The following is a 9,811-nucleotide window of genomic DNA, read 5'->3' as shown; positions in this document are numbered from 1 at the left end:
CCTGTAGAGTGAGTTAGGAAATAACAATTAGGAAGAAGTATTTTGCTTAGTCTCCAGAAACATAAATGAATAAGGAGTTGTCTATAACCTGGACCCTGCAACTCCTAGGAGCCTGTCTCCCAGGTGAGTATAGTTACTTATAGAAATGAACATTTGTCTGCAGTAATGGTGATTTTATTTGGACTTGTCAGGGATGGGCAGTGGAGGAGAGATCTAAGAACAATTATGCCTAAACATAACAGGAAACAAATGGGAACCATTTAAATGTGGAAATTGAAAAACTGATTTGATATTTTAAAATCTAATTACAGGAGGAGAGTTGCTATGTATGTGTAAGAATATGCGAGAAATAAAAAGAGCAAATACATTTTAAGTGAAGTTGACTAGTTCATAAGAATCATCTGAAAGATATGTCTTGAAATAAAGAACAATAATTCCTTTATTTTGCTTTAAAATGGTTATTTCATTTGAATATATAGCATTATGATTAAGTGTATCATATCCAACAGAAGTTAGGACAGATATTGAAAACACTAAAACTGAGTTTTATAACAAAGCCTGTTCTGAGCACATAATGTAAATCACCATAATTATTGTTATATAATTAACATGCAATTTTATTTTAATTTGTGTGAAACAGTGATTCTCTCTCATAAATTTTATGATTGTGCATGAGTCCACACCACAATTTCCTCCAACTAAAGTTCTACATATTAGGAGCTAGCACTTATATAATTTTAAAGGTGTGCAAATCACTGTGCATATGTTGTCTCAATTGATCTTCATAACAGTTCTGTACAATAAGTCTTATTATTATTTCCACTTTACAGATGAGGAATCTAAGGCAAACAATCCAGTCCAAATAACATTTAGCAACATGGCAGGCTTGACTTGGCAACATGGTAGTGAGTTTAGAAGTGAAGAGTTTATCCTGAAAGGGGCATCTTATTATCCAGAGTTGAAAGAAGAACTGACAACTTGGAGAGATCAGAGAATGCTTCATGGAGAAGATGGCACCTGAATTGAATCTTGTGAAGCCATCAACCTGAGAGGTAGAGATGAGAAAGAAGCATATGCCAGGCATGGGGAGAGCTTGTCTTAATGCATGGAGGTCAGAGGTTATGAAGTGTTGTTTGAGGCACAATTAACAGTGCATTTTGACCAGAACATAATGTTAATGAAACAAAAACTTCATGGGGAGATGGGGTATAGTAAGGCTAGAAAGACATAGGAGAACCAGATTGTGGAAAGTCTTAAATATCAGGCTTAAGGAGTTGGCATTTGATCCAATAGAAGCAAAACAATGACTTGGTCAGACTTATACTATGGGAAGATTATTTTGGTCACTGTTTGAAAAATAGTTTAGAGAGGAGAGAAACTGTGGAGTACAGAGATCAGAAGAAAGGTATTACATTATTCCAGGTGAAAGCCAAATGTGGGCCTTTTAAGGGCAGTGGGTAAAGCAGGAGGCAATTCATTTTGTGAGTTGAAGAAAAGAGGACAGATGTGAAATACATTATCAAGGACAGGGATTAGTCAAGAATACTTCTGAAATCTTCAGCCTTCCTGACTTGAAGAATATTCATACTTTTGCAACATAATTATTGTGGAAATGTTTTACATGACTACACATGTATGGCCTATTGAATTGTTTGCTTTCTCAACGAGGATGATTGGTGAAGAAGGAAGAGAGAGAATATGGAACTCAAAGTTTTAATAGTGAATGTTAAAAATTGTTTTAGCATGCAACTGGGAAATAAGATATACAGGCAATGGAATATAGAAATCTATTTTGCCCTACAGGAAAATAGATGGGAGTAAGATAGAAGAAGGGAGGTAATATAAGGGAGGACAGACTGGAGGAAGGGGTGGATGGAGTGCATGATGTCATGGAGTGGGGGATGGGAAGAGAGGGGAGAAAATTTTGAATACAAATTCTTCTGGAAGTGAATGCTGAGAAATAAAAAATAAATAATTAAATATTTAGAAAAAGAATCGAGGGAAGGAAAATGTAAGTTCCTGTCTTTTTAGTATTTTATTTTTCCCCAATTATGTATAAAAAAATTAACTTTTTTTTGAAAACTTTGAATTCCAAATTCTCTCCCTTCCTCCTTACTCATCCCCCCCTTTATTGAGAAGGCGAGCAATTTGATATAGATTATACAAGTGTAGTCATACAAAACATGTCCATAACATTCATACTGTGAAAGAAAACACAGACAAAAAAAATAAAAACCTCAGAAAAATAAAGAAAGTAAAAATATGCTTCAATCTGTATTCAGATACCATCAGTTCTTTCTCTGAGATTGGAGCATTTTTCATCATAAGTCCCTCAGAGGTGTCTTGGATCATTGTACTGCTGAGAATAGCTAAGTCACTCTCTGTTGATCATCTTACCATATTGCTGTTACTTTGTACGTAGTACATTTGACTTTGCTTCAGCCCTTTCAAGTCTTTCCAGGCTTCTATGAGAGCATTCTGCTCATCATTTCTTATACTACAGTAGTATTCCATTATAATCACATATCACAACTTGTTCAGCCATTTTCTAATTCTTTTCCCATAGAAAAGAGTTGCTATAAATATTTTTGTACCTATATATCCTTTTCCTTTTTGTTTTTTATCTCTTTTGGGATACAGACCTGGTAGCAGTATTGCTAGTAGGGTATACATGGTTTTATAGCCCTTTGAGTATAGCCCTACAGAGTGGTTGAATCAGTTCACAACTTCACCAACAGTGCATTAATGTCTCATTTTTACTACACCCCCTCTAATGCCTGTCATTTACCCTTTTTGTCCTGTGTGCCAATTTAATAAGTATAAGGTAGTACCTCAGAATTGTTTTAATTTGCATAATCCAATCAATAGTACTAGAGTATTTTTTTTTCACGTGGCTATAGATAGCTTTGATTACATCAGTTGAAAACTGATCATATCTTGTGATCATCAATTGGAGAAAGGCTTTTTTTGTTTATAAATTTAACTCACTTTTCCATGTTTGAGAAATGAGGCCTTTATCAGAGAAACTTGCTTTAAAAAATTTTTGTAGTTATTGCTGACTATATTCCCCTCCATCCTATTTCCCTCCATTTATTCTATTCTCTTTCTCCTTTCACCCTGAACCTCCTCAAATATGTTTTGCTTCTATCTCTCCCCTACCTCAATCTACCCTCTCTTCAATCAACCCCCGCCTTCTCTTGTCTCCTTCCTCTCCTACTTTCCTATAGCATAAGGGAGCTTTCTATATATAATTGTATGTTATTCCCTCTTTAAGTCAATTCTAATGAGAATAAAGTTCGCTTTCCCTGACCTCCCTCCTCTTCCCCAATACTGTAAAAACTTTTAATCCCTCTTTTATGTAATATAGTTTACCCTATTCTATCTCTCCCTTTTTCTTTCTTCCAGCACTTCCCTCTCTCACTCTTTAATTTTGTTTTTTAGACATCACCCCTTCATATTCAACTCACCCCTGTGCCATCTGTCTATATATACTCCTTCTAATTACTCTAATAATGAGAAAGGTCCTATGAGTTACATGGAAAATTTGAGCTTCAATTGAAATTGAGCTGAGTATGGGGACCTTTAACTTGTAACTATCATAAAGCTATTCACCAAAGGAAAAGGGAAACATAGCTAGACCTCAGAAGTGTTTCTTCCAGTTTTCTTTTATAATCCAACAGACTTATATTTCAGGGTGCTGATCTCTCAGTTGGCAGTTATCACCAGTACTATTCTGTCTCCTTGGATTACCTAGGTTGTGTCATCCTGGTCCATGTATGAAATGAACTCAGACAAACTTGGGCTAAAACAAAGACTTTCCTGGACAATTACCAATATGTTAAGAATGTACAAGCTTAATAGCAATGTGACAAAATAAATGTTATATATTGATACATACAATAACTTTTTACATCTTCAAAAAGCCTTTTAATATTCAGTGTGTCATTTGTTTGACATGTTTTGATGGTACATTAACAAGATATTGACACATTCTAGAATTTTTCATCATGAAACCTCCTATGTCATATTGACTTATTAAGGAAATCGTTGGTGAATAGTTTTTTTCCCCATATCTAGTCTTTATCGGAGTCTTTTAGAGATTTTTAATGGAGTTTAAACAGATGAAGTATGCTTATCCCCATCTCTGTGATAAATATCTTAACATTTCATGACATATTTTATTCAAGTTCATATTGCATTATTCAACTTCCATTTGGGAATTTCTGTTAATCCAGAACAATCATGGTTATCAGTATGTTCGTATATTTATCAGAATTCTTCATTATCTCTATTTGGACAAGTCTGAGAATAAATTGGGCAGCTAGGTGGCACAGTGAGTAAAGTGCCAGGCCTAGAGTCAGGAAAACATCTAGGTTCCGACACCTGCTAACTGTGTTACCCTTGTCAAATTGCTTAATGGTGTTTGTCTCAGTTTCCTCATCAGTAAAATGCACTGGAGAAAGAAATGACAAACCATTCTTGTATCTTTGCCAAGAAATCCCCAAATGACATCATGAAGGATCAGACACAAATCGAGCAATAATAATGAAGGGCACCAGGTGATGCAGTGGATAGAGCACCAGGCCTGGAGTAAGGAAGACCTGAGTATCAAACCTTGCTGTGTCACTTAACATTTGTGTTATCCTGAGCAATGAGCTTACCTGTTTGCCTCAGTTCCTCATCTTTAAAATGAGCTGGAGAAGGAAATGGCAAAGCACTCCATTATCTTTGCCCAAACAACAACAAAAACAACAACAACAACAACAACACAGAAATGGGGTCATGAAGTGTTGGACAGGACTGAAACAACTGAAAGAGAGTAAAAATTTCCTAAAACCTTCTTTTACTTGAATATCTTAAGTTTGATGAAGATACACAGGTGTTATGGCATCATTTGAACTGAATTGCTTTGCACAATGGTTTTGCTATAACCTTGAATTAAAAAGTGAATTTCAGTTGTGAAAATGGTATTTGTGTTGTTTAGCCCATGACAAGTGTTTTTATCTTCATAGCAAGAGTTAATAACTGTGTTTACTAGTATTCTTGCTGTTCTTCTAACTTTAAGAAGCCTATGTCACTCTGTGAAGGAATCAAAATAACCCATCCAGTTGTCAGGCTCCTCAGAAGATCTTTGTTTTTTTCTCTCTGAGGATTAGTTAAATCAAGTCAGCAAGTATTTATTAAATGCCTAATATGTGACAGAAACTGTGATACATGCAGGAGACATAAAGAAAAGCAAAAATAGCCCCTCCTTTCAAAGAGTTCACAATCTCATGGGTGAGACAATCAGTAAGTAACTAAATACAAAATCTTAAAAGGAAGATGCTAACATTAAGGAGCAGAGTCAAAGCTTTTGGCTGAAGGTGGGATTTAGCTGAACTTGAAGGAAGCCAGAGAAACCCTGAGATAGCAGAGGGGAGAGAAAGCATTCCAGAGGCATGGGGGACAGCCAGAACTGGAATGACTTCTTTGAGGAACAGCAAAAAGTAAAGTGTCATCGGATTACAAAGTAAGTGGAGGGGAGTAAGCTGTAATAAGTCTGAAAAGACAATGGGGGGGTAGAGCCAAGACAACAGAGTAGAAAGAAGGACATGTAGAAGCTCCCCCCCACAGCCCATAAGATACCTGTAAAAATGACTCTAAACAAATTCTAGAGCAGTTGAAGCCACAAAATGACAGAGTGAAAGAGATTTTCAGCCCAAGATAGCCTGGAAGGCTGACAAGAAAGTTATATTGCACTGGGCATAGAGCAGAGCACAGCCTAGCATGGTCTGGGGGGTGCAGCAGGGACAGGACCCCGAATGGGCTTCATGGTACCACCAGCAGTAGCAGTTCCCAGATTGCTCAGCTCACAAATGCCAAAGACAACTTCAAAGGTCAGTGAGAAAGCCCTTTCATCAAGAGTAAGGTATACTCTGGAAATCTGTAAGATCTCAGTTCCTCCAAGGTGGCATAATCAAGTGTGTACTGATCTGGGTCCAGGTAGGGATATCCGTGCCCAGAACATTAGCAGTTATCTCTCCACAGCCACTTGGCCTCCAGTTCTGCCAGCTCAGCACTGGGGGCTGATTTTCAGATAAGCTGGATGGGCAGGGCCTCCATTCAGTGTAAGACAAAGACCAGCTCCCCCAGGGCCTCCACACAGGGCTGAGGCAAGAATCAGCTCCTCAGTGCCCCCAGGGTTTTTACACTCCAACAATGGATATGGCTGCTGTGCTTGCCAATATGGCCTCTGTGGCAGCTGCCTAAGGCTGGAGCTATGGGAAGGCCCTTCTCCCTTCCCAGGCAACTGAAAAAAACCCATCACTGACCTTTGGCACCTGTGGGTTGAGGGATCTGCAGACCTGCTGCTACTGGGACTGGGGATTCTGCGACTGGAGATTCTACCCCTGAGGGCTGCTCACAAGCCATGCTGCTGCCAAGGCTGTGCTGGACTCCGTTCTGCATTTGGTACAACAGACATTCTCCATGGGCCTTTCAGGTCACCCTGAGCTGGAAAGCTCCTCCACTCTGTTGTTCTCCACTTCTGCTGCTCGAGAATTTGTTGAGAGGCCCTCTCTACAGGTATTTTATGGGCTATGTAGGGAGAGCCTCTGTATCTGTATCTTTCTACTCCACCATCTTGGCTCCACCCCCCCAAGAAAGCTTTTTCACCTGAGTAAGAAGGGAATGCAGTCTGGACCACGAGCAGCCGCCACATCCATTTTTGAGGTTCTCTACTTAAAGACCCTGGGGGAATTGAGCTGCTGATATGCATCTCAACCCTGAGTGGCTCTCCTGGGTTGTGGAAGTGTGCTAGCAGTGGAGCTGGAGGTAGCTTTAGAGAGGGAACTCTGTTGGCAGATCCTGGACAGAACAGAGAACTTCTGGTTACTCCCAGACCAGAGCATAGGCCAGGGAAGGAGTAACTCCTCTCCCTTGATTCTGCTACCTTGGAGGAACTGAGAATTTACAGGTCCCCAGAGTATACCCACATCTTGACAAAGGACTCAAAAGTCAAGTAATTGACTGGAAAAATGCCCAAAAAGGGGGAAAAATAAGACCATAGTAGGTTACTATCTTGGTGAACAGGTATTTTCTTCCATCCTTTCAGATGAGTAAGAACAGTGCATACCATCAGAGGAAGTCAAGGCTTCTGTATACAAAACCTCCAAAATAGATATGCAATGCTCTCAGGCCATGGAAGGGCTCAAAAAGGGTTTTGGAAATCAAATAAGAGAGGTGGAAGAAAAATTGGGAAGAGAAAGTAGAGCAATGAAAGAAAATCATGAAAAGGAAGTCAACAGCTTGCTAATGAAGACCCAAAAAATGCTGAAGAAAATAATACTTTTAAAAATAGGCTAACTCAATAGGCAAAAGTGGTCCAAAAAGCCAAAAAAGGAGAAGAATGCTTTAAAGAGCAGAATTAACCAAATGGAAAAGGAGGTTCAAAAGTTCACTGAATAAAATAGTTCTTTAAAAAGTAGAACTGAGCAGATGGAAACTAATGACTTTATGAGAAACTAACAAATTATAGAACAAAGCCAAAAGAATGTAAAAATAGAAGATAAGGTGAAATATCTCATTGGAAAAACAAGTGACCTGGAAAATAGATCTAGGAGAGACCATTTAAAAATTCTGGGACTACCTGAAAGCCATGATCAAAAAAAGAGCCTAGACATCATCTTTCATGAAATTATCAAGGAAAACTGCCCTGATTTTCTAGAACCAAAGGGTAAATATTGAAAGAATACTCTGATCACCTCCTGAAAGACATCCAAAAAGAGAACTCCTAGGAATTTAGTAGCCAAATTCCAGAGGTTCTGGGTCAAAGAAAAATATTGTAAGCAGCTAGAAAGAAACAATTCAAATATTGTGGAAATACAGTCTGTCTCTCTCTCTCTATATATATATATAGACAGAGAGCACAGGGTGAGTTGAATAAGAAGAAATGATGTCTAAAAAATAAAAATAAGGGGTGAGAGATGAATATATTGGGAGGATAAAGGGAGAAATAGAATGTGGCAAATCATCTCTCATAAAAGGCAAGAAAAAACTTTGTCAATTTAGGAGAAAAGGGAGAAGGTGAGATGGAAAAAGTGAAGCTCACTCTCATCACATTTGGCTTAAGGAGGGAATAACATGCTCACTCAATTTGCTATGAAAATCTGTCTTAAGCCACAGGAAAGTAAGGGAGAAGGGGATAAGAGGGGTGGCGGGAGAATAGAAGGGAGGGCAAATGGGAGGAGGGAGTAATTAGAAGGAATTACTTTAGGGGAGGGACAAGGTATAAAGAGAGAATAGAATAAATGGGGAGTGGATGGAGAGAAATATAGTTAGTCTTTTACAACATGACTATTATGGAAGTCTTTAGCAAAACTACATATATATACCCTGTGTTAAATTGTTTGCCTTCTCACTGGGGATGGGTGGGGAGGGAGGAAGGGAAAGAAGTTGGAAGTCAAAGTTTTAGGAACAAATGTTGAGAATTGTTTTTGCATATAACTGGGAAATAGGAAATATAGGTAATGGGATACAGAAATTTCTCTTACTCTACAAGAAAAGACAGAGTATTGAGATAAGGGAAAGGAAGGGTGTGAGAGAAGGGAGGGCATATTGAGGGAAGGAGTAATCAGAATGCATGGCATTTGGGGGTGGGAGAGGAGAGATATGGGGAGAAAATTTGGAACTCCTTTTGTGGAAATGAATGTTGAAAACGAAAAATAAATAAATAAACATTAAAAAAGTCAAACATAAGATTTTGTATTTAATCCTGAAGGAAATAGGAAGCCAGTGGAATTTATTCAATAAGAAATTGTCACAGTTACACCTGTACTTTAGGAAAATTGCTTTGATAGCTGAATGAAAGATGGACTAGAGAGTGGAGTTATTTAAGGCATGGAGACTAACCAGAAGACTATTGCAATGGTCCAGTTCTGAGGTGATGACCTGTAAGAGTGTCTGAAAAGATAAGGAAGCACATACAAGAAATGCTATGAAAGCAGAATCAACAGAACATGACAACAGATTGGATATTTGTGGTGAGAAAGAATAAGTTGAGGTTGTGAGGATGATAGTGCCCTCAAGCGTGACACAGGGCAATTTTTTGGGAAGAAATAGTGAGTTCAGTTTTGGATATATTGAGCTTAAGATGACTATAGGATATCTTTTTTTGAGATGTCTAATAGTTGAAAATGTAAGATTTGAGGGTAAGGAGAGAATTTAAGGCTGAATAAATAGATCTGAGAGTCATATTAAAGATAATTTAACTCATGGGAACTGAGGAGATCACTAACCAAAATAGTATAAAGGGAGAAGAGAAAAGAGTCTACATCAGAGCTTTGAGGGATGCTCATGAGTAGTGGGCAAAATCTGGATGAAGATCCAGCAAAGGTACAATGAGAATAGATAGTCAAACAGGTCAAAAAGGCCTAAAAAGAGGAGGGTAATCAACAATGTCAAAGGCTACAGAGAGATCAAGAAGAATAAGGACTGAGATAAGTCTGAATGGTTTGAATGGTTTGAAATTTAATGGTTTGAAAATTAAGAGATCATTGATAACTTTGGAGATAATATTTTTAATTGAATGTTGAGATTGGAAGTTAGACTATCTTCAAGAGGGTATAAAGGAAGGCAGTGAATGCACAGATTGTAAATATCCTTCTCAAGTTCAGCCATGAGGGAGAGGAGAGATATAGAATGACAAAGATATAGAATGGAGATGGATGAATGAAGTGAGAGTTTTTTCAGGGAAGGTAGGACACAAATATAGACAGTAAGATAGTAGTAGGGAAGCAGCCCAGTAGATAGCTACTGAAGATTAATTAGAGAG

Source organism: Notamacropus eugenii, chromosome 1 (genome assembly GCF_028372415.1).
Source record: "Notamacropus eugenii isolate mMacEug1 chromosome 1, mMacEug1.pri_v2, whole genome shotgun sequence".
In the NCBI taxonomy this organism is placed as follows: Eukaryota; Metazoa; Chordata; class Mammalia; order Diprotodontia; family Macropodidae; genus Notamacropus; species Notamacropus eugenii.
This window is presented reverse-complemented; position numbering follows the sequence as displayed.